The sequence below is a fragment of the Acinonyx jubatus genome, chromosome F2 (assembly GCF_027475565.1).
Source record: "Acinonyx jubatus isolate Ajub_Pintada_27869175 chromosome F2, VMU_Ajub_asm_v1.0, whole genome shotgun sequence".
NCBI classification, from domain to species: Eukaryota; Metazoa; Chordata; class Mammalia; order Carnivora; family Felidae; genus Acinonyx; species Acinonyx jubatus.
Genome location: NC_069394.1, coordinates 3,868,700 through 3,890,417, shown reverse-complemented (window position 1 = coordinate 3,890,417; position 21,718 = coordinate 3,868,700). Strand labels below are relative to the sequence as shown.

The following is a 21,718-nucleotide window of genomic DNA, read 5'->3' as shown; positions in this document are numbered from 1 at the left end:
GCTGGGGAGCCCCCAGCTGTGCCCCTGCTGGCCGTGTACGTGGCAGAGGGGCCCAACAGGTGGGGCAGGAGCACGTGACAGACACATGAGGGGACCTCATGCTCCCTCTTTCCCACACTGTCGCACGGATGAAGCTGGCGGTGCCGGCCCCTGAGACGGCGAGGGACAGCCAGCACCCGCTTCGTCACGTGTCACGTGGGGCTCTCCCAGCGCAGCTGCCCAGGGATCAGGGCCAGTGTGCAGGCGAGGGGGCACCCACCGGCTAGGTCTCTGCACTCCCCTATCCGCACACAAGCCGGCCGAGGTCAGGCTGGAGCTAGTGATAAGGAGCCGCGTGCCCGAGCAGCTAAGGTTCGCGGAGCCCTCGCCGAGCCCCGTTCCGGACATCTGAGACACGTGAGCTCACTCAGCCCGCACACAGCCTTCTGAGTCAGGTGCTGGTGTCACCTTCACTTTACAGAGGAGGACACTGAAGGCCAGAGAGGCTGTGTGGTCACACACACAGCCGCCCCCGCCCTCCTAACCCGCACCATAAAATCAAGAAGGAGGGGAGGCACATGAGCAGATAGAGAAGCGGTAAGCTTTTGATGCCCGCCTTGGAACCAGCCACTTCGGCAGGCGCCCCAGCATGCCTTCACCTCGGGCGATGCCCCCAGGAGTCAACAAGGCAGGGGCTGGCACTGTTGAGATGGGAAAATCCGGGCTCGCAGAGCTTAGGTAAGTTTTGCAAAGTCCACACAGAAGGCCAGATTTAAATTCGCCTGCCCTGAACACATACACTGCGTGGCCTCGGCCTCATTCCCACACAGGTCCTGGAGCTGACAGGCACCCCGAGGTTGGGGACGGGGCAGTCTGACTGCTCACACGCGGGGCGCTGGGGCAGGACGGCTCAGAGCAGGGGATGGGTGGTTCCGGCCAAGTCACGGTCACTCCTGGCACTCACGAAAGTGGCATGGGTCACGCCAGATGGCCTCGCCACCTGACAGGGCAAGCCCCAGCCCTCACAACCCGTGACTCCTCAAAGCCTGGCTTTTCAGGAAGGCATCTCATCCTAGAAAATCCTGGTACTTCTCCATCACTCAGAGCATCAGAAGTTTAGCCAGAGACGCTGTGGCTGTCTCAGAAATACACAGGCGTGGCAAGAACCGGGCCGGCACAATCACCCAGACTCCTCTCCGGGGGACAGGGACAGCTGGCTTCCACCCACACCTCGGGCTGGCCGACCCCAGGACACACTTGAGGGTCGACGGGCCCAGCGTGCAGGGAACTGGCTCTTGTGGGGGGACAAGGAGGGGTGCCGTGTTCGGGGGAAGAGGCTCCCTCAGACACTTCGTATCCAGACCACCATAAGGGCTGCCGGGCATGGCAGCGCACGAGGTGTGGTCAGAGCGACAGGCGAGGCCTCCCCTGCCCTCGGCCCTCAGATGTGCTCTCTTCACCTTGAAGAGGCGGATGGTAGCCAACTGTGCGCAGGGCTGCCGCCAAGATGAGATGCGACAGGGCCGTGCACGCGGTCAGACCCTGTGAGACGCTTGCACTGGCCCCGAGGCAGACACTCAGTAATGGTCTCTTCTGTGGGCAAGGTATCGACTGCTGTTTATTTCTGACGATGGTGGAATGTGCTCCATGCAGCACATTCTGTTTGGAAAAATGACGGTCTTTGCCTCTAATGCTAAGAGCTGGTGTCTGGTTTGGGAAATAAAGCTTTGTGCTGGAAGCAGCAGTGGGGTTTGCAGCGTGGAGAGGGGGAGGGAGAGAGAGCATGGGTGCGTGTGTGTGTCTACGTGGCACGAGGGAGTCTGTGTGTTACTGCGTGTGTACCGTTCTGTGTCTGTGTGATGCTGCGTGTGTCTATGTGTTCTATCTGCGTGTCTATATGTTGTGTATCTGTGTTGCGTGTATTGCTATACTGTGTGCATGCGTCTGTGTGCCGTACGTGTGCATTTGTCTCTATGCTGTGGTGTGCGTGTCTGGGCGTGTGGCTGGGAGGAAGCCTAGAGCAGCCGGCCACAGCCTTCCCTCCGGGGGGGGTGGGGGGTGGGGACGGCACCCCGCTCCCTGCTGGACCCCGCACGGGGTCGCGGCACGGCGGCCAGGCCCAGAGCCCAACCCTTCGGGCCAGAATCATCTCTGGGCAGGCAGCTGGACCAGAAGACACGGCCTCTGCCCTGGGGCAGCCAGACGCACACGAGTCCCTCGAACGTGGCTGGGCACCCACTCCTGTGACAGGCCATCCCGGCAAGTGGTACATTAGGCCATCAACAAACGGTTCCCGTCTGGATTCACGGGTGGCGACGCCCAAAGAACGTCAAACCCTTTCTCCTCACGGGACACACTTAAAAGCCCCACGAAACAGCCAGGAGGCTGGCTGATCTCTCTCAAGAAGGACGTGGTGCGTCCTCCAGCCTCTTGGAGCCTGGTTCCCGCTCATCACCTTCCCGGGACAACCGTGCCGCAGAGGGATTTCTCTTTCGGTCACTTTGCCAACAATCATAAATAAGTGAACACTACCCGAACACGGCATCTGAACTTTCGGTGAATTCACCAAGTCAGAAGCCAAGGTTTTCCCCACGCGCCTTTGAAGCCGCCAGTCAGCAGACAAAACACCAAGACCACCACTGTCGACCCTTCTGAGGACAGGGCACCATAGGCAAAGCACAGACAAGCTGCTCAACTTGTCCTGCTCGGCATTTACCACAAAAGGAAAACATGTGACTGTGAACCGTACCAGAGCTGTTTCTACAGCTGCCTCCGAGTGCAGTCTCGTCCGAGGCAGAGTCGGCAGGGTGTGCCCTGTGCCGGCGACACAGCAACTCCGCAGCCCCACGACCGGGAGTGAGTGTCCCCTTTTCAGAGCACCCGAAGGCTGGCTGTACTGAGGGGAGGCAGACCGGGGACTGGGGAAAGTGGGAGACCACCGAGGGCCACCGGGCGGCTGCCTGCTCCAGAAGGGGCAGCTGTGCAAGTGCTCGGTGCGGACGGTACGGATCTCCTTCCCACCCGGTCACCCTTTCACTGCGGACGGCACAGGGGGTGGGGGGGGGTCTCCTTCTGACCCAGTCACCTCTGCTGCCCAGGACGCTCAGCTGCCCCCTGAGGTCCCGCCCTTCCAGCCCCGTTCCTCCTCCCCTCCCACTGCAGCCTCCATTCTCTCTCGGGGGTCCCCACAGACCAGCCCCGTCACGCCCAGACCCACACCAGCCGCCGGCACACGCCCTACAGCCGTGGCTATGCCCACCGCAGCCACGTTGCCGCGAGATAAATGACCGGCAATGGCGGGCCAGCGCCCAGGTCACCAGCACTTTCCCAAGGGCACGAATATCCACCAATTCCCTTGCCTTCCCCGTGCCCCCAGTCCCCGCTCCCACCTTGCTCCCTGATGGCTCCCTGAGCAGGTGTTGCTGTGGGCACACCTGCCTTGGGTGTAGACCACCAGGGACCTGGAAGGACATGGTGGTCGGGATTCGGGGGACGGGTGGAAGGCACACACAAATTTGTCTCCGTGGCCTCCTGACACCCGCCAACAGAGCAGCAACAGAATAAGTGAGGCGTGAAGCCAGGAGGAGGGAGAGGTAACAGCCGCTGAGGAAAGAGAGCAGCTAACTCTGGGGAGAAGGGAGGAGGAAGGCCACTGAACACAGCGGCAGGTGCCAAGGAGGAGGGAGCAGGGTGGGAGGTGAGGGGTGGGATGCTGGCGCAGGAGACACATGAGGCTAATGCGACCCGAGGCCGGCGGCATGGACACTGGGTCCAGGGAGCTGAGGGACACAGCTCAGGACCTCATGAGTAGATGACATCGTGTCGGCAGCCTGAAATTGGCTATCGTAGGAATGTGTGCATCTCTGAACCCAGCGAATGCCACCAGCCAGAGCTTCCCCCCGGCCCCTCCCCCAGACAGCTGGCTGTTAAACATTTACCAGCACATCACTGTTTAAATGCCTGGACCTCGGTCCAAGAGGACAGAAGGCGTATTCTCAACAGAAGTTGAGCAGAGGAGCCTGTGGACTCCACCCCACGGCATCAGACACGGAATGCTGGGAAGAACAGCGCCTTCTCTGACCTGCTGGCCCTCGTCAGCAGATCTGGGGGTCGGTCCAGAGTGAAGATCGGAGCATCCGGGCAGTGTGAGGGGTCCCCGAGGAACTGGAAAGGCCCCCCTCCCCGACAGGAATGAAAGCTCAGGGGCACAGTCCTCTGGAGAAACCTTTCCAAGGAAAGAGCCCAGATAACGGAGAAGAGGAGAGCAGGGACAAACAGAAGCCGTGTGGGAGCCGAGAAGACATCACAGCCGACTCTACCTGATAGTCTCAGAGGCCCCAGAGAAGGCAGTCCGTCCGCGAGGAAAGAACTGGATGCTGTGAAAAGGGGCAGTGGGACAAGGAAGAGCTCTTGGAAATTAAAAGCGTAACTGGAAAAACACAAGAAATGCAGGACACGGACTGGACACACTTGTGGACATTTCCTGGGAAGCAGAATAAAAATTCTAAGAGATGGAAAATGGGGAGAAAAGATAATCAAATGGCCAGCTAAGGAGACCCCACCTCTGCTTCACACGCACCCTGGGAGAGAACACAGAGGGAGCAGAAGGGGTGATTATTAAAGAAATCGTAGGAGAGATTGTCCTGCTTTTTCCTTCCTTAGTGAAACGGCCCACTAAGGGCCCCAATGACTTTCACGAAAGCAGCTCCAGGAGACATCATGAGAAATTAGACAAGGCCAGAGGAGGAAGACAAGATACCAAAGGCTCCCAGGAGAAGCAGGAGGGTTACTCACAAAGGTCAGCAATTCAGAATTCCCGGAGCAGCAGACTTCTCACTAGGAGCTCAGAAACTCATGTTTTAAATACGTAAGTTTTTGGAAGCTGGAAGACGGAAGAAATGCCCTCCAAATTCCAAGGGAAAGAGAATTCCAAGTTCTAAATCCAGGCAAATAATCAGTTAGGTTTGGGGGAGAATAAAGATACCTTTCAGACATGCAATACTTCAAAACTATTTTTTCCTGTGTGTTCTTTCCTGGCTCAGCACTCGAGGATGCGCTCCAGCCAGCTGAAGGAGGAGACCTGGTGTGAGAAAGCAGGGGCAGGAGAAGCAGGGCTCGGCCCAGAGGAGACACAAAAGGGCAGCCTGGCCGGTGGGGGCGGTCAGGACATCTCGCTGCTGGGCAGCCTGCGGGCGCACAGACCAGAAGGGCAGAGAGACAGGAGGGCACCGGGAGGGCGCCCTCCAGGAACGAAGCAAATCCTGCAGGTTAGCCGATGGGGCTGGTGGTGAGCGAGGGGTTTATGGCTCCGGTGGAGAGCTTCAGAAAATTAACTTCGGTTCACGGACAAATTTAAAAAAAGGGGGAGGGGGCAATTATTAACTGCAGAAAAAGCAAACAATATACAAAGAACGAAGTATAATCGTAACACATAGATGGCTCTGCTGGAGAATATTCACCTTGTCATAATAAAAATTAACAGAAGAAATGATGGTGGTTGAAGCAAAACCCGCGATCCACCCACAGTCAGAGGGCAGAGGCCGGAAGTCAGTGCGTGTCTGGCCCGGAGGCTCTGGAAAGACCAGTGGCCACTACTTGCATTAACTCGGCCGAGGTCTTCGAGGTGGGTTCCTGAAGGAACAGCTGAGCCGTCCTGGGGGTCAGAGTGCTCGGGGGTCAGGACTCAGCGATGCAGGGAGACAGGGCTGCTGGTCCCCTCGTGTGTCTCCTGCAACTAACGGGCTGTTTCAGTCCTGTGTGTATGTTAATTTGAATAAAAAGTATTCTTACAGAAAACTAATCATCAAAGGGCAATGTTAAGGAATGAAAATAATAGACACTTTAGACTCCTGAGTGCACCGGTATGCAGGAACACACAGACTGGAGTCTAGAGTCTGGGTCCCTCAAAGGGCTGGTCTGTTCTTTGGTCCCCTCGGCGAGGAAATGGGCCAAATGCCCACCCTGCCTGGCTGTGGGGGATGAAAGAAACTTAGCATGCCAGGTGCGGGGGACATCATGGGCGCTGTAGAAATACGTGATGGAGGGTCCTGTGGAAAGCGAGCTCTGTGCCTGACCCCTGGCAGGTCCTCAGGAAGGCAGTTCTTTACCACTTCCGACCCTTCTTCCAGGCTGTCCTCCAGGTTGTCCTGAGTCCCTCGGGTAAGCGGGTGAGAGCAGGGAGGCCCGGCTAGCTGGGTGGGGGGAAGAAAGCAAGAGGACGACTTGGGACCCACACCAAGGGGACGTCGAGTTTGCCTGACTTTGAGCAAGTCACTTGACCTTTGAGCCCCAGTGTCCTCTACAAGGTCTGTCCACAATGTACCCTCTGCAGTGCTGGTGGGGTGACAGGGTGAGCAGAGTATGAGGGCCAAGCCAGGCCTCTCACTGCCCCGAGGCCTGAGGCCTCTCGCTCCCCTTGGAAGGATGGCTGATGGGACTGATGCCGAGGCCCTGAGCAGGACATGAGGAAGGGAAGGGGACCTGCGACCTGAGGCTTGTTAGGGGAGACGAGCTTCATGTCCAGGGAGAGGTGAAACTGACGCTCGGAATACTAACTTTCTGGGGCTTTCCGGCTAACAGGCAACAGACTGAGACTCTGAATCCGGATCTGACTTCAGAGCATCCCCCCAAACTCTGCGAGCCCGGCCCAGAAACCAACGGAGGCCAGGGGCGGAGAGACCTCCAAGTCTTCAAATGCTGGAAGATTCCGGGAAGAATGCCGAGGACACACAGAAGGCGGTGCTGCATCAGGACCCTGTGCCCGTGGAGCTCATGAGGGTAGACACAACAGGGCCACTGAGGCTCCAGACAACCCATGTGCTTCCCGCTGCCACTGGTGCTGTGCACAGTGGTGTGGCAGGTGCCCAGCTGGGACCCAGGGGCTCCCCCACCCCTCGGCCTGGGCCAGCTGCACCCCAGGGCAGGCTGGGGAAAGGGACGCTGCGGGCAATCACTTGGTCTGCCCGCCAGTGACAGCTGGGGAGGAGAAGGGACAGAGCTGTCAGGGCCCAGCAGAAGGCAAACTCTATCACCCCGTGTCAGAGTCGACACTGGGGTCCGGGTGCAGTAGGTCACCTGCTCGAGGTCACACAGCTGCCCTGAGACCCAAATTCTGTTTCTAAGTCACCAGGATGGCTCCATGTTCCACTGACGCCCAGCGCCCATCCACTCACTTGCCTCAACCCGCCGGGGTCCACCGAGGGCCAGGCTCCGTGCTGCCTGCGGGGGCTCACGGTGGAGAAGGCCGGCCTGGGCTAACGAGGGAACGTCAGCGAGGATGAGAGCGGCCCTGCTCTAACCACCGCTCCTGGTCACGCCCTGGACCACCACAGCCACCCTGCAAGGTAAGGCCGAGGCCCACAGAGGCTGAGGAACAGTACAAGGCAACACGGGCAGAGGTATCAGAGCCAGGAGGTGAGCCCGGCAGCCTGACCCCAAGCCTGTGCTCCTTACCACGGGGCCAGACCCTTAAGAATCATGACGGTTGGTGAACGTCCACCAGACAACATGCAGGGCACTCTGGGCAGACTCGCTGACCAAGGAGGCTTCTGGAAGGCCAGACAAGAGAGGAGTTGCTCAGGCAAAGCAGGGTGCAGAGGAGAGCTGGGTTGTTCCCAGAACGGGGCTGACAGCCAGGGTTCCAGACCCAAAGCAGCTTGGCCCAGCCGGGGTTTGGGGAGGCCAGGGGAGGCGGGGAAGGTGTGAGTTCATTCAGGAAACGCCCTGTCAGTCCACCAAGTGCACATTTAGGATCGCGTAGGCCCAGGCAGGCACACAGACGGTTCTGAGAGCCCAGCTGCACGGGGCCAGCCAGGACCTGGCGCCACTGGCCCACCCACTGTGGAGATGGGTGGCAGGGGCTGGCAGAGGGGCAGGGGCTGGATGGTTCCTTCTGATCCTGACGATGCCTCCAAGGACGTCTCACGGTTACCAAGGGTTCCTTCTAACTGCCTTTCTAGGACTTTCCATTCAACAGTGCCTACAAGTGGGAAGGGACATCTCCTAAGAGGATGGTTTCCTCCGTAGGTAACATTCACATTTCAGAGACGGAAGCACGAGTCAGGACGACCTGGCTGTGCTTCTGGAGAGAATGCCGCGGTGGGCCTCTGCCCTGCTGGGAACGGGGGCTGTGTCCCCAAGGGTCCTCCCCCACCCGATGCTCAGAGGCCTCGTGCAGCCGGAGGCCACCATGACACATGCCATGGCTTTCCTTTGCCTCCCTTTAATGACCACACTTCTTCCTTTCTCCTTCTGCCTCAGTTTAAATGTCTGTTCTTTTTTTTTTTCTTTTTTTTAATGGACCTTTATAAGCCATTTAAGCCCTGCCCTCCACGCGGCTGGATGTAAACAAGCACACGTGCCAACCACTGTTGGGGGCCAGACCTGTGCCTAGGGCTTCCCGTCCATCCCGCCTCTGAGCAGACACAAGGTGCCCGGCCTGGAGCTGCACCGGGGAGGCTCGGAGACGCGACCTCCTGCTCAGCAAGTGCAGCCAGTATAGGCAGGACACGAGGAAGGGAAGGGACGGCTCTGGCTTGTCTGAAGACAGACCCTTAGAACGTTACTTATGGCAATGGCGTCTCAGAAGCTCCTTCTTCCTTGACAACTGAGCAGCACATGAGCCACTCAGAGAACGGGGGAAGACACGGCGGAAGAACCGTGGCTCACAGCCGCTTCAGGCACCCAGGCCGTGACGTATCCCTGCGTCACTCAAAATAGCTGCTATAGAGCCTAAGAAAGCCCTCTCTGCCTCCCTGGACTCCCTGCTCCACGCACTTGGTTAAACCTCACTTCTCATTCCTTACGTTACCCGTGGCTGCTTCCTGCTCACTGCCGTCATGAGGCTGGTGGGCAGAGTGATGGGTAGCCTTCGCTTTGGAAGGCTTTTCCTTATTTTAGTCTCTGCCACTGCTGGAGGGCCCCAGCCATGAGCCCCTGCTGTTCTGTAGCGTGGTGGGACAGCCATGGCTCAGGTGAGAGACTTTCAGGGGTGACCTCGAACAGCACACGCCAGGAGACATTATGACCTGCGCCCTGGGTCGGAGGTGACCTTATCGATGTCCTACAGAACCACTCCTAAATCCCAAAGATAAACAGGAAGATCCCAACAACGTGCCGAATTAATGTAGAGTTTCACCATTTTATTTTTAGGCCAACACGTACCAATAAACACTAAGTGATTGACACGTATTGATTACGCACTTGTGTAGGGATTATTGCCCTCATTTCACGGGTGAGGAGACAGGCTGGGGGTTGTCCAGTCACCCGCCCTCAGCCCAGGCTTCTGACTCCCAAGTTCTGCCGCGTTCCCCTTTTCCAAGTACCAGGCCCTCGAAGTGACTCTGATTAGGAGCTCAGGATAAGGTAAGAAGACGGCGACCAAACATTTAACAACCCACTGTTTGGGGGAAAAAAAAAAAAAACCCAAAGAACAAAAAAACGCAAACTGACTTGTCACATTTGCCAATTTCCATGATGTAAATTCTTCCCACCCTGCTGATTTCCAGCTACCAGTGTCATGTTAACTGAAGTCATAAAATTCCTGAAAATGTGAGCCAGTCCACGTGTACTCCAGCACATGTCTGGACAGTTTTCCTCCTCTGCCATCTCACTCCGTCCAGAAGGATCTGTTCAAGTGCCAGCACCTTGCAAAAGCCTTCCGTGACCTCCCAGGTACAACCCACACCATTTTCTGGCCCCTCCGCCCCTTGTACACTTATCAATCACAATGGCTATCCCCCAGCACGATCACTGTTGTGGGGAACCCCCAAAGATAGGGACCTCATCAGTGCCCAGAGGGGACCCAGGGGAGACAGCGTTTCAGAGACAACTAGAAAGAAATTCCACTTAGGAGCACACAGGCAACAAAATCTAAATCCAGTATTAGCAAACAGAATCCAACAGCCCTTCAATAAAACAATTCACCGTGACCAAGAATGGTTTCTTCTAAGGATGGGTCGCATCAAGAAATCTATCAGCCTGGCCTGAATCACCACTACACTTAAAATGGGAAAGAAATTATGATTGTATTAATTAGATTAATAAATGCCAAAAGTCATTTGGTGAAAAAAAAATGCAGAAGGCTTCTGAAAACAATAAAATAGGACTAGGCGAAAACAAAATTATATGAAATATTTTTATGAGAAAGCAAATATTTTACCTACACAATTGACCCTTGAATGACGTGGGGGTTAGGGGTTAAGGGGCGCTGGCCTCCCCACCCCGTGTGGTCAAAAATCTGTGTATCATTTTTTATTTGCCCAAACTTAATTACTAATAGCCTACTGTTACCAATAGAGTAAAGGGCTAATGCCTACTTTGCATGTTACACGTTAGACACCATTTTTACAATAAAGAGAAAAGAAACTGTTAAAATCATAAGAAATACTTTTACAGTGCTAAAAAAATCTGTCAGTGGGCCTCTGCAGGGCAATCCCGGGTCGTTCAAGGCTCAACTGCCCATAAACCTGTAAATTTGTTTCTAATGTCTAATTAGAATGTTAATTTTTAAGTGAACAAAAATGCCCTCAAACTTCATATGGACATAGAACTTCATATAGCTCATGGTTCATGACCACAATGGCCTCCTCAGTGCGGTCCTCCCAGCTGTAAAAGGAAGGGGCTGAACCGACATAGTGCCCGAGGACTCCGGTGCCAGACCCTGGGGACAGACAAGCTTTAAGGAAAGCTTAAAAGGAAGCACAGCAAGAAGGACTTGCTTTTGGGGCACCTGGGTGGCTCAGTCCGTTGAGTGTCCGACTTCGGCTCAGGTCATGATCTCACAGCTCGTGAGTTCGAGCCCCGCGTCGGGCTCTGTGCCGACAGCTCAGAGCCTGGAGCCCGCTTCCGATTCTGTGTCTCCCTCTCTCTCTGCCCCTAACCCACTTGCATTCTGCTCTGTCTCCCTCAAAAATAAATAAACATTAAAAAATTTTTTTAAAGAAGAGACTTGTTTTGCAGATATTAAAACAGCCTAAAGCCGCCATGATATCTGTGCAGAAACAGGCAAATCTCCTCAATACAACAGATAAGAGACTCCAGAGACAGACCCGTGTTTATAAAGAAACTAAATATGTCACACAGGTGGCATGTTAGTTAAGAGGAGAAAGAATATTTGCCAAAATAAACTGGTCCTGGCATAACAGACTAAACATCTCAGAACACAAAATTCAGGATCCACCTCATTCTACATCCACAAGTAAGATCCAGATAGATTAATGCTTTAAATCAGAGGGTAAAAAAAAAAAAAGAAATCAAGAGAACATGTATACAGGAGAAAGTGGGGGAGGCATTCCTAAGAAGAGAGACATACTTGAAGACTGCACAAAGTAGACTTCGTATGGCAAAAGCCATGTAAACAAAATCAGAAGAAACACCAGAGTGGGAAAATGTACCCGCTGCACATGTAACAGACGATCGGCTCTTAAGCCCAGGCTAGTTTCCTACAGACGGGAAAGACAAAGAAAGGATCTTCTAGGAGGGGTGGAAGACGCGCACAGGGAATTCAAGGAGCGGACTGAAGAGCCCCAACCTCACCGGTACCTGGGGAAAGGCAAAGCAGCACGACACCACGTTTGACGCGGCAGAGCACAAAGTATGGAGACATTAGATGGAAACGTGAGGACACGGGCAGGCAGGTGCGAGAACCACTACGGCAGCTCTTGCTTTGGGAGGTAGGCTGGGTGTTCACTGAAATGTCAAGTACATGGACCTCAGAAGAATCCAAAAATGGCAGGGTCCCACGTGTGTCAAAGAAATATGGGTCATATGGGTGTAAATTACACCTACATGCAGTTTGTGAGCCTGGAGAAACGTATGGACAGACACAAATATGTATATTCAATGCAAGGGTGTTGCTACTGGGTTTCTTCTTGGAAGGATGGAAATGGTAGGGGGGCCAGTACGTTTCATACCCGCCTCTATTATTTCACTGGTTAAAATAAACAGGGATTACTTCTATAATTTAAAAAAGTGTAACACGCGGTTTTAAAGCGCTTTCTAGACCGAAAACCAATACCAATGGCAAGGCTTATAACTGGTGTAACCATTGTCATTGCTTACAGGGTCCCTAGGCTTGTTACGGCTTCAGCGTAGAGCGATCAAGGATTCTCAGCATCGTAATAACCTGGTAAATAGGAATCAAAAAGGTAGCAGCTGGAGCTCTCCCTGCGGAGCTCGATGGAGAGAAAATGAATCACAGCACCACGTGCAGCTATTGGCTGGACCTAAATTGTTCCTCACTCTGAGAATTAGTTAAGTGGCTGAGCAATAAAGCAGAGAGATTGGAGAGTTCTTTCTCAGCACAACGGCCTTGACTTCTGCCCTTTCAGTCGGCATGGCTTCCTCGGGGACTGTGGCGTGCTACAGAGTCCCAGGGGGGGCCTCGGGAAGGCGTGCTCCGGCCCCCTCCTCCCCCGCCCCTGGCTGCCCCAGCAGCCCTGCGGCCTCGAGGCTCCGGACAAACCAGTTCATCCAACTTGACTGAAAACCCATCACTGGGGCCGAGCTGGGCCAGACCCGTGCCAGGCCTTGGGTTGCGTCAGTGACTCCTTCATTTCCGGCCAAGTGCTAGGGTGCCAAGGAATTAGGCATGGGGAGGCGACACAGACCCTGGCCCAAGGCGGCTCGTGGTTCACGACCACAATGGCCTCCTCAGTGCGGTCCTCCCAGCTGTGAAAGGAAGGGGCTGAACCCACACACTGCCCGAGGACTCCTGTGCCAGACCCTGGGGACAGACAGACCCAGGCTCAGAGCCCCAGTTCACAGACCGTCGGTGCCAGAAGAGAGCCCAGCAGGGCTGGAGAGAGCAGCCGGGGCCACGTCTCAGGCGGGCGTTAGGCCCCCGCAGAGGAGAGAACTGAGCCAAGAGCAGTGGGAAGGGGAGAGGTAGGCTCTGCCTGGACGTCACAGGGAGGAGGCAGTGGGGCTGGTGCCCACCGGGCGACAACTGCAGGGTACACGTGCACTTGTGTCCTTTGTCAGCAGCACACAGGGCCGTCAGAAACCGGGACCGTGTGCTGCACGAGGCTCTGAAAATGCAAAGATGGACAGAGCCTTGTTCCCACGGTCTGGGTCGGCTCCGGCTGCTACAACAACAGCCCACGGGCCAGGGGCTCGGACAACAGGCATTTGCTTCCTGCAGCTCTGGAGGATGGAGTCCAGGAACAAGGTGCTGGGAAGCTGGGGGTCTGGGGAGGGCCTCCCCTCGGGGTGAGTGTATGGGGAACTCGTGAGCTCTCATTCCTCTTCTTACAAGACAAGGACACCAGCGCCTGTCAGACTGGGGCCCCACCCTCGTTGACTTCCGCAGAGGCCCTGTCTCCAAACACAGCCACACAGCGGGTCAGGACGTCAACATATGAACTTGCAGGGGACACACTCACTCCATACATGACCCCTCCAGGTGCCTGGTTGCTCCAAAGGCATAAAGAGGGGAGGAGCCCCAGTTGTCATAGACAAGGTGGGAGCTGGGACTTAGGATGAACAGTGGTGTGGCACAGAGTAAAGGGTATTAAGTGAAGGGGTGGGAGGGTTAGAGTGAGTTGGGGGGCAGAGTGGGCATTCAAGCTAAGGGGCCTGAGTGAGGACAGGCCGTGGTGCCTATGACGGCAGGGAGGCTTGGAGAAAAGACCAAGGTGCAGGGGGCACCGTGGGGGTGGGGCAGTGGGTGAGGAATCTGAAAAGGCTTCAAGGAAGACACGGACGCCAGGCCAAGGATGTCATCCTCTAGCCCCAAACCCCCGGCGACTCAAGCAGGGGCCTCGGGCAACCCAGTGAGATCAGGGATGTGACCATTTCTCCACTGCTGGACACCTGGGCCTCTCTCCTGTGCCAGGAGCTTCCACCCCCGGGGAAGAAGTGAGACCAGGTCCCTGCCTTCCTGGATCTCCCCAGTTGGTGGGGGAGACACGAATCCACAGCACAGCCTGGGTGGGAAGTGGGTGTGGGAGGGTGCGGGAGTCATCCAAGGAGGAAGACCAACTGGAAGGATGGGAGGAGGCCAGAGGTTCCTGGAAGGAGCCCTGCCATGGTCAGTGGGGGAACAATGAAAAGTTGTTCTGGGGTTTCGAACGCACTGCCTTCAGGGGTCAGAATAAGCCGGGCAGTGTAGACAGATTATGCAGCCCCTCCCTTGCAGACTGAGAGGTGACCATGTCAGTGGGGGCCCAGTTCCTGTAAGATGCTGTGAAGGTCTGACCACTGACGCCATGACTACTGAGGCTGGAGGGAGGGTGGGCGGAGCAGGGAGGGGCCCTCGCCGCCGGGGGGCGCTGCCTGAACAAGCACACTCACGGACATGGTCCTCGACGGAGCTCAGGGTGGGTTCCTTGGTCAAGGGTCCTAGGACCCTTAGGGCCAGCTGGGCTTGCTGTGGTTCAGACATCTGTACTCCAGGACGCCTCCGAGCCTCTCCTGTGCTCACAGGAGTCTCCAACAGGGAGGTGGGTGTGCCTATGGCAGACTCCCTTCCCTTACACAGAGCACGGTGAGGAACGAGGGCTCCCGGAGATCACACAGGTGGGTGCCAGAGGGAGCGCGGCCACCGAGGCGCCCTGGACAGTGTGGGCAGACTCGTCAGGGGAAACCACTGTGGCCGGAGAGGGGAGTCCTGGGCAGGTGGGGGCAGGGCGTGAGTCTGCTGGTCCTCCCCGTACCGCAGTCTCTGGGGGTGGGACAAGGCCGGCCCTGGAGGCTAGAAGATGTGAGGTGAGGTGAGTCCCCTCTCCTCTCAACCCGAAAACAAAGGCTTATAGTGAAGATCAAAGGAGATGCGACACACCAGGAGCCCCTGTGGACTGTGACGCACTCTCCAGACACGGGGCAGTAGTTTCTGCATTACGTTGTGGATGACGAAGTCAGGCGTCCGTCTACAGCACAGCCTCCCCGCCCGCCTCGGAGGGCTACTGTGAACGCGGGGGTTGTTGGTTGTTTTCCTTTGTTTCTCAGCCAAACTTGCTGTTAAGCTCCAAGTAAGGCCAAGTGGGTGAAGCAGTGGCTACCAGTGTTGGCCCTGGATCACCGGGCCAGGAGGGGTGGCCACCGGGATGGGTCGGCCGAGCGCTGGGGACTGGAAAGATCTCACTGCGGGCAGCAGCCTGGGTGCAGAGGCTGGTGTTGGGTCCTCGGAAGGACCTAGAAGGACCCACAGAGCAGCCCTGCAGGGCCAGGCAGAGGGGCAGCTCCAGTCTTCCTGCGGGTGGCCTCCCCTCGGGGGCCTGTGGCTGCACTGGCTCCAGAAATGAGCCGGTATGGGACTCCCTCCACACCGTTGCTCAGCGCAGCACTCACAGCTGTGCCCAGGCGGTGCCGGCTGGCGGGACGAGGGCCACGGACGGCACAACGGAGGCCAGAGGACACAGTCGGGGTGCCGCATGGGCAGCAAGTGTGGCCTCAGGATCCCCTGATCTGACACTCTGACCCAAGAATCTCTGCCCTCCATCCCTGTGGGATCAATTAATGTTCCCAATAAAAATGGAAATTTAATTTCCATAAGTTCTAAGGAAAAGGTCACCTCCACCCCCGGGAAATTGCGTTCCTTGGTTGGTTTGTTTTCAGCCAGGCACTCTGCGGGACAGAGCGGTGACGCATGCCCCACGGAGGACCCGGGGGCAGCTCACCCGAACAGAAGGCCAGGCGTCCTCAAGAGTGGCCACACCCCAGACAACAGCAGAATGGCGTTTCGGTGCTGATTTTCCAGCCACTCCCTCCCTCACACGTCCATAATCTGAATATTTATCATGCGAGGGCGGTGCCAGGCTCGGGGGCTAAAAGTAGGGATGAGGCTGCGGTGATGAAGAGCTGGCCGGGGGCAGGGGAGGGGCAGGGAGAGGTTCTCCCAGGTGCTGCTCCCGCTGTGGTAGGCAAGCCGGGAGGGGTGTGGGGCCAGAGGCAGCCAGAGAAGCCAAGCTTTGGTGCTGGGAATAAACCGGGGGGCCACCGGAGAACCCTGAGACATCTGTGATCTGTTCCGGCAATGCGGACACGGGGTTGAAGGGACGAGATGACAGGTGGACCAGAGGACACGGGGCCTGGGCAGCTGAGGCCAGGGGAGAACAGTCAGCCATGCACAAGGCACACCTGATCCCTGGTGGGCAGTGACCTGGGGAGGAGGAGACTCGGCAGGGACCCTGCCAGAGTCCTGGGTGGGGACCGAGGGGACGCGACAGAGGAGGACAAGGCCTTAAACACGGCAAGTGAGGACTGGGTGTGCCAGAAGACCAGGCTGGAGGACGCAGAACCACATCCTCGTGGGGGACACGATGAACGGCAGGCAGGCCGTCCAGCAGCAGAGCATCGGAGGGCAAGAGGCCAAGGTGGGCCATCCTGGTGGTCATCCAGGGACCGGGCACCGGGAGGCAGGAGACAGCCCTCAGGGAAGGAGAAGCAATTCTGAAACCCTCGGAGACCACAGAAAAGGTAAGTACTTAGAACAGAACAAAGTAAGGCCTCCTGCACGCCGGGCACTTTATATTTGCCACCTCCTTCGATCCCACGGGGCCACAGTTGCCACCTCGTCCGTGTGGCTGCAGAAGCGGGGCCCCGAGGAGCACAGTCACCGGCCCTGGTCCGGCTGTCATAGGCGCAGCCGGCGACCGGCCTGCGTCCCAACTCCAAGCAAAGCCTCGTTGGCTGAGTGACTCATGCTAGTGTCGAAGCTCCTGTCGTCCTGTCCCACAGTCACCACGTGGAGCACTGGAGCCGAGGGCCATCAGGGGACCGCCAGGGGCTGGGGCCTCTTTCTGCCCCACTTCTTGGTTTCCCACAACCCCCAGGCCCTTCACAACTGGAGGCGGCACAGAGATGCAGCGTTTCAGCCTCTGGGTTATCAAATGAGCCTCAGCTGTGACTTATGGTGCAGCGAAGGTGTAGATGCCACGTCAGCCTTCAGGCCCACAGAGGAGGGAAGAATAAGGACAAAGACACAGAGCAGAGGCCTGGTATTCCTGCCTGAGCACCAGCAAGCCCCGTACGTCATCTTACCGTCACCAGACCCTCACGGCAAGCCCGCGGGACGTGTCCCTGTGCCCACCGCGCTGCAGGTGATAAAACGCAGGGCCCCGTCTTTCCTTCCATTTACAAGTAAGGCGCTGAGGGTCACTCTCCACAGAGCCATGGATCCGGGATCACTGGCACACCAAGCTAAGGAGTCCAGGATGAGGAGGCCACTGAGGACGTCAAGCAGAGGCTGACCTGCCACGTTTACAAAGATCGTTCTGGACTGGGTATAGAGGAGGGTCTGGCAGTGTGCATCCGTTCGTGTAGCACGCGTGTTGCTCAGTACCAGGCACGTGCGAGGAGCTGGCTTCACAGGAAGCCTGGTGGCTGCAGAGGAGCAAGGGCTCTGTGGCAGAGAACACAACGTGGGAAGACTGGGCACTGGGACCTCAGAGCAGGGTCCCCCGTGCACGTGGCAGGGGAGGCCAGTGATGGCAGTGACCCAGGCACGGCACGGTGAGGGTCTGCACCAAGCCACAGCACGGGGAAGTGAAAACATGGCAGGTTCGAGAAAGATTGCAGAAATAAAATTTACAGGTAGTTGTCAAGGAGGAATGGGGACATGGGTCAGAGGAATCCCCAAGGGACTCCCAGCGGTAAACAAGTTTCCCTGATAGTTTGTCCTAATAGGCAGAGACCATAGAAAGAACACCCCCCAACCCGATGCTTGCATGCATGCTCACATTAATATAAACACACATCTGGATTTGTGCACACATGTATACACAAATCACTCAGACACACATGCATGTACGAATATACATATATACACACGTGTGCACACATGTACACATAAACCACTCAGGTACACATGCATACGCCCACTAATATACACGTATGTACCCACATGGGCACACATGTACTCACAGATCACTCACAGGTGCACATATATATACACATACCAATATATACATGTCCACAGACCACTCACAGATGCACACACATGCATGTGCATGCTAATGCACGCAATATACACACATGTGCACACACAGATCACTTGAAGATGCATGCATACTTACTCAGGCAAACACACACAATACATGTGTCCACACATATAAATTACTCACACATGCATTCATGTACATGCTAATATATGCCTATATTCACGTATGCACACATGTATATACAACTCGCTCAGATGCACACATACACACTTATGTATATATGCATATGCGTGTGCATATGCTAATAAACGCATATATATGCATGCGTACACTCATGTACACAAATACACTCAGATGCACATGTATACACACACTAATATACACACATATATATGCACGTGTATATATGCACATATACACATGCTTTCACCAATATACACGTGTACAGATATGTACGCATATGTATACTAATATGCTCATGCATGCACACACTGATAGATGTATACACACTCACATGTGCACATGCACGCACCAAGACACATATACAGAGACATGTACACTAGTACACTCATACACACACACTAATACATACACATGCATGTGCACATACACTGATACACATGTACACATGCATGCATACACCTACCAATACACATGCACACATATGTGCACACTAATACACACATATGCGCAGGTAAGCACACGCGTATACTGGTGCATACATACCATGCACATGCTAATATATACATATACACACACATATGTGCACACATACACTAATACATACACAACTCACGGGCAAATCATGTCAATCATGACACCTGCTCTCTACATAGAACTGGGATAGCTTTGGATTTCCCCAAACTCAGGCATCCCCCAGGAGGCCCACCGCCTGTGGGCCCACCTCATGGCATCCTCACGAAGATAACCCACCCATCACCATCCCTTCACAGCAGGAAGTCTCACACGAATACACACAAGATCTCTGTTCACCACCCCTGGACTGGGGGCCAGGCACTACATAGGAGCTACTCGAAACACGGTCTTATTTGTATGCAAAGCAAGCTTGCGGCAGTGAGGTCATCACTGTCGTCATTCTAGTGAGGGAGACAGAGCTTCTGAAAGGCCGAGTCACGCATGGAGGGGTCTCGGCCAGCCCGCAAGAGAGGCAGAACGTGGCGGGTCAGCCCAGGGCCTGTGCTCTTCCCCCGGGCACCTGCAAGTCACGTTTCCCAACGGCCCTCATCCTGGCTGACCGTCAGAAGTTACTCAGAAGATGTCCCTTTTCCTCCATGCGAACGGCTCAGTAACCCGGTCTCTCCAGGTCCCGCTTCCTCCCCCAAGGTGTCCGTGCTGGCATCCTTCCTTCCAGGCTGTCACGGGTGTCTCCTGCCAGGAACATTATGAAGGGGGTGAGGGCAGGGGTGGCCTCAGAGGGGACCCCTTCTGGGGCTCTTGGGCTTTGTCAGGAAGGCTTTCTCTGCCCTTCCAGACTCACTGGTCTCCTCAGATGAGGCCTCATGAGGACATTTTCTAACCAAAGTGCAAAACAGTCCCTCTCTGCCTTGGCCTTCCTGCATGGTAACACCTGAATCTGTGAAACCTGACGAGGCAGGTGCACCACGGAGACGAGGTGCCCAGGACACCCTGCATGACAGCTTATACACCTGCCGTCTTCTGCCAAAGTCATGCTTCTGGTCGTCAGGGGGAGTGGCCAGGGGAGAGGCATCGGACCTCACCATTTCCCTGGAGCCCCATCAGAGTGAACAAACGGTTCTGCCCTCTGCTCGGAGCACCTTGCTTTGGCTGACCTCTATTCTACTCAGCGTTCACCATTCTGCCCAGAACAGCCTCCTCCAGGAAGCAGTCTTTGCCTCCAAGCTGGACTGGCTGTCCCTCCCTCCAAGTGGCAGGCAGAATTCTAAGATGACCCCCCAGTGACTCTCACCCTTGTATAATCTAACGTGTGGATAGAAGCTGTGGATGTGAGGATGTCACTGCCGTGATAATGTTTCATCATCTGACAAAAGGGAGATTATCTGGGTGGGCCTGACCTAATCAGGGGAGCCCTTTAAAAATAGAGGATTTTCTCCACTGATGTCAGAAGAGGAAGTCAGAGATGCAGATTTGATATGCTGTTGCAAGTCTGCGAGGGAGGGGCTACATGTCTAGAAGCTGACGGTGGCCTCCAACTGACCGACAGCAAGGAGATGGGATCTCAGTCCTAAATTCTGCCAATAACAAGTCTGAGAGCCAATTCTTCCCCAGAGCCTGCAGGTGAGAACTCCACCCAACCAACACCTTGATGTCAGCCCTGTAGCACCCTGAGCAGAGAACCTCCCTGAAGCCTGAAGCCCCCTCACCCTCACTGACGTCTCCGTAACGTTCAAGATTCTGCCAACAGCAGGGGCTTTCTGCCTTGGTTTCCCCAGAGCATCCTCCTACTGCCTGCTGGGTAGGGAGTGCTCCTGGGCAGGCTGCTGGCCCCTCCCCTTCCCCTCAGATGACCATCCAGCCTCCTCTACGCTGGCCTGGAAGGAGCTGGTCACAAAGAATCCGGCCACTGGCACTGGCCGACTACAGAGGGTCCTGTGTAGCAGACCAAAGCCCCCTCCTTACACAAAGCGGAGCCTCCCCCCGGTATGGCCCTGGCCCAAGGCTCACTGCCAGGGCACTGCACTGCCCCCTCCCCCGGTCCGGCCCTCTGCCCAGGATACGTGAAGAAGTGGAGTATTACCAGAAGAAACTGGTACCAAACTGGAGAGACCCATTTAAAGTAAATTATTGACTCATTAGGTGTTCCCTGTCACTGGAATGCCTGATTTTAGCTTCCTTCTGTCGTCACAGGCGGGAGGGAGGGAATGTACCTGAATGTGGGGGAGGGGATCCGGGCCACACTGAGTGTTATTTGTGGGCACAGCCAGCAGCTCAGAACCACTTCCAGAGCTGCCATAATTCAGATCAGAAATGGGACAGCTACGAGAAGGAGTCCCGGCAGTAGAGACAATTCAGGGTTTCGTCTGGAACGACTGGCTTCATATCCCTGCCCCCACCCCCACCAGGCCCGGGACCTCGGGCAGGCCCCGGGACCTTGTGGGCCTGTGATGTAAAATGGGGATAAAATGCCCACTTCAGAGCTGTGAGGGGTGGCCAAGTGCCCGACAAGCCCGGCACACAGTAGGCGCTCGGTAACCACCAAGCGCTCTGCCCTCCTAGTGGCTGCTGGTGCTGCGGTCCCCAGAGACCCTGGGGGCCGATAACCTCAGGCCAGGTCAGGCGTCGCTCCGGTCACGGCACACCTGCCTTCCGAGGAGCAGAAACTCTGGGCAACTCAGTGGCTACAAATTCGTATCTGGGCGGTGCTCCACGGACAGCAGAAGGCTATGCTGGCAATAAGTGGGCTAAGATTCCTATAATCTGGGCCACTCATGCATTCATTAGATGATCTACACATCGAGAGTGAGGTAGCTCTTTCATGGAGATTGAGAACAGGAGCCTCTAGAGCACATGTGAGGGACCCACTGCCAACAAGACAGTGCGACCGTGTGGCGAGTGCCAGGGGGGCTGTCCTCCGTGACTTAGCCTTTGGGGCCACGTGGGGCGGTGGGTACTTTTACCACCTGAGCCTCCAGCCGAGGGAGCTGAAGTCCGGACAGATCCACTCGTCAGTAGAACAGCCTGAACTTGGCCTCGATTCCTGCAGGCTGCAGGGTGAGTTTCTCCACCTGTCCTTGGTGATAAGCCGTCCTACATGCTGACCTCTCTTCCCTCAGTCTGTGCAGGAGCCCGAGGGGGTCACATCCGAGAGGCACAGGCTCCGTCACCAGCACCCCTATCTCAAGACGCCACGCCCACGTGGC

General features: G+C 56.0%; 1 protein-coding gene and 1 long non-coding RNA gene across 7 annotated transcripts in view; one reads left to right on the top strand and one right to left on the bottom strand.

The window, feature by feature from the left end:
* The window catches only part of TRAPPC9 (trafficking protein particle complex subunit 9), a 566,520-nt gene that overhangs the window by 57,197 nt on the left and 487,605 nt on the right, over positions 1 to 21,718 (bottom strand). The window lies entirely within an intron of this gene.
* Positions 3,058 to 13,744, top strand: LOC128312824 (uncharacterized). Its single transcript, XR_008292616.1, has 3 exons — positions 3,058 to 5,602; positions 6,559 to 7,322; positions 7,938 to 13,744. It is a non-coding gene; the product is annotated as an uncharacterized LOC128312824 (long non-coding RNA).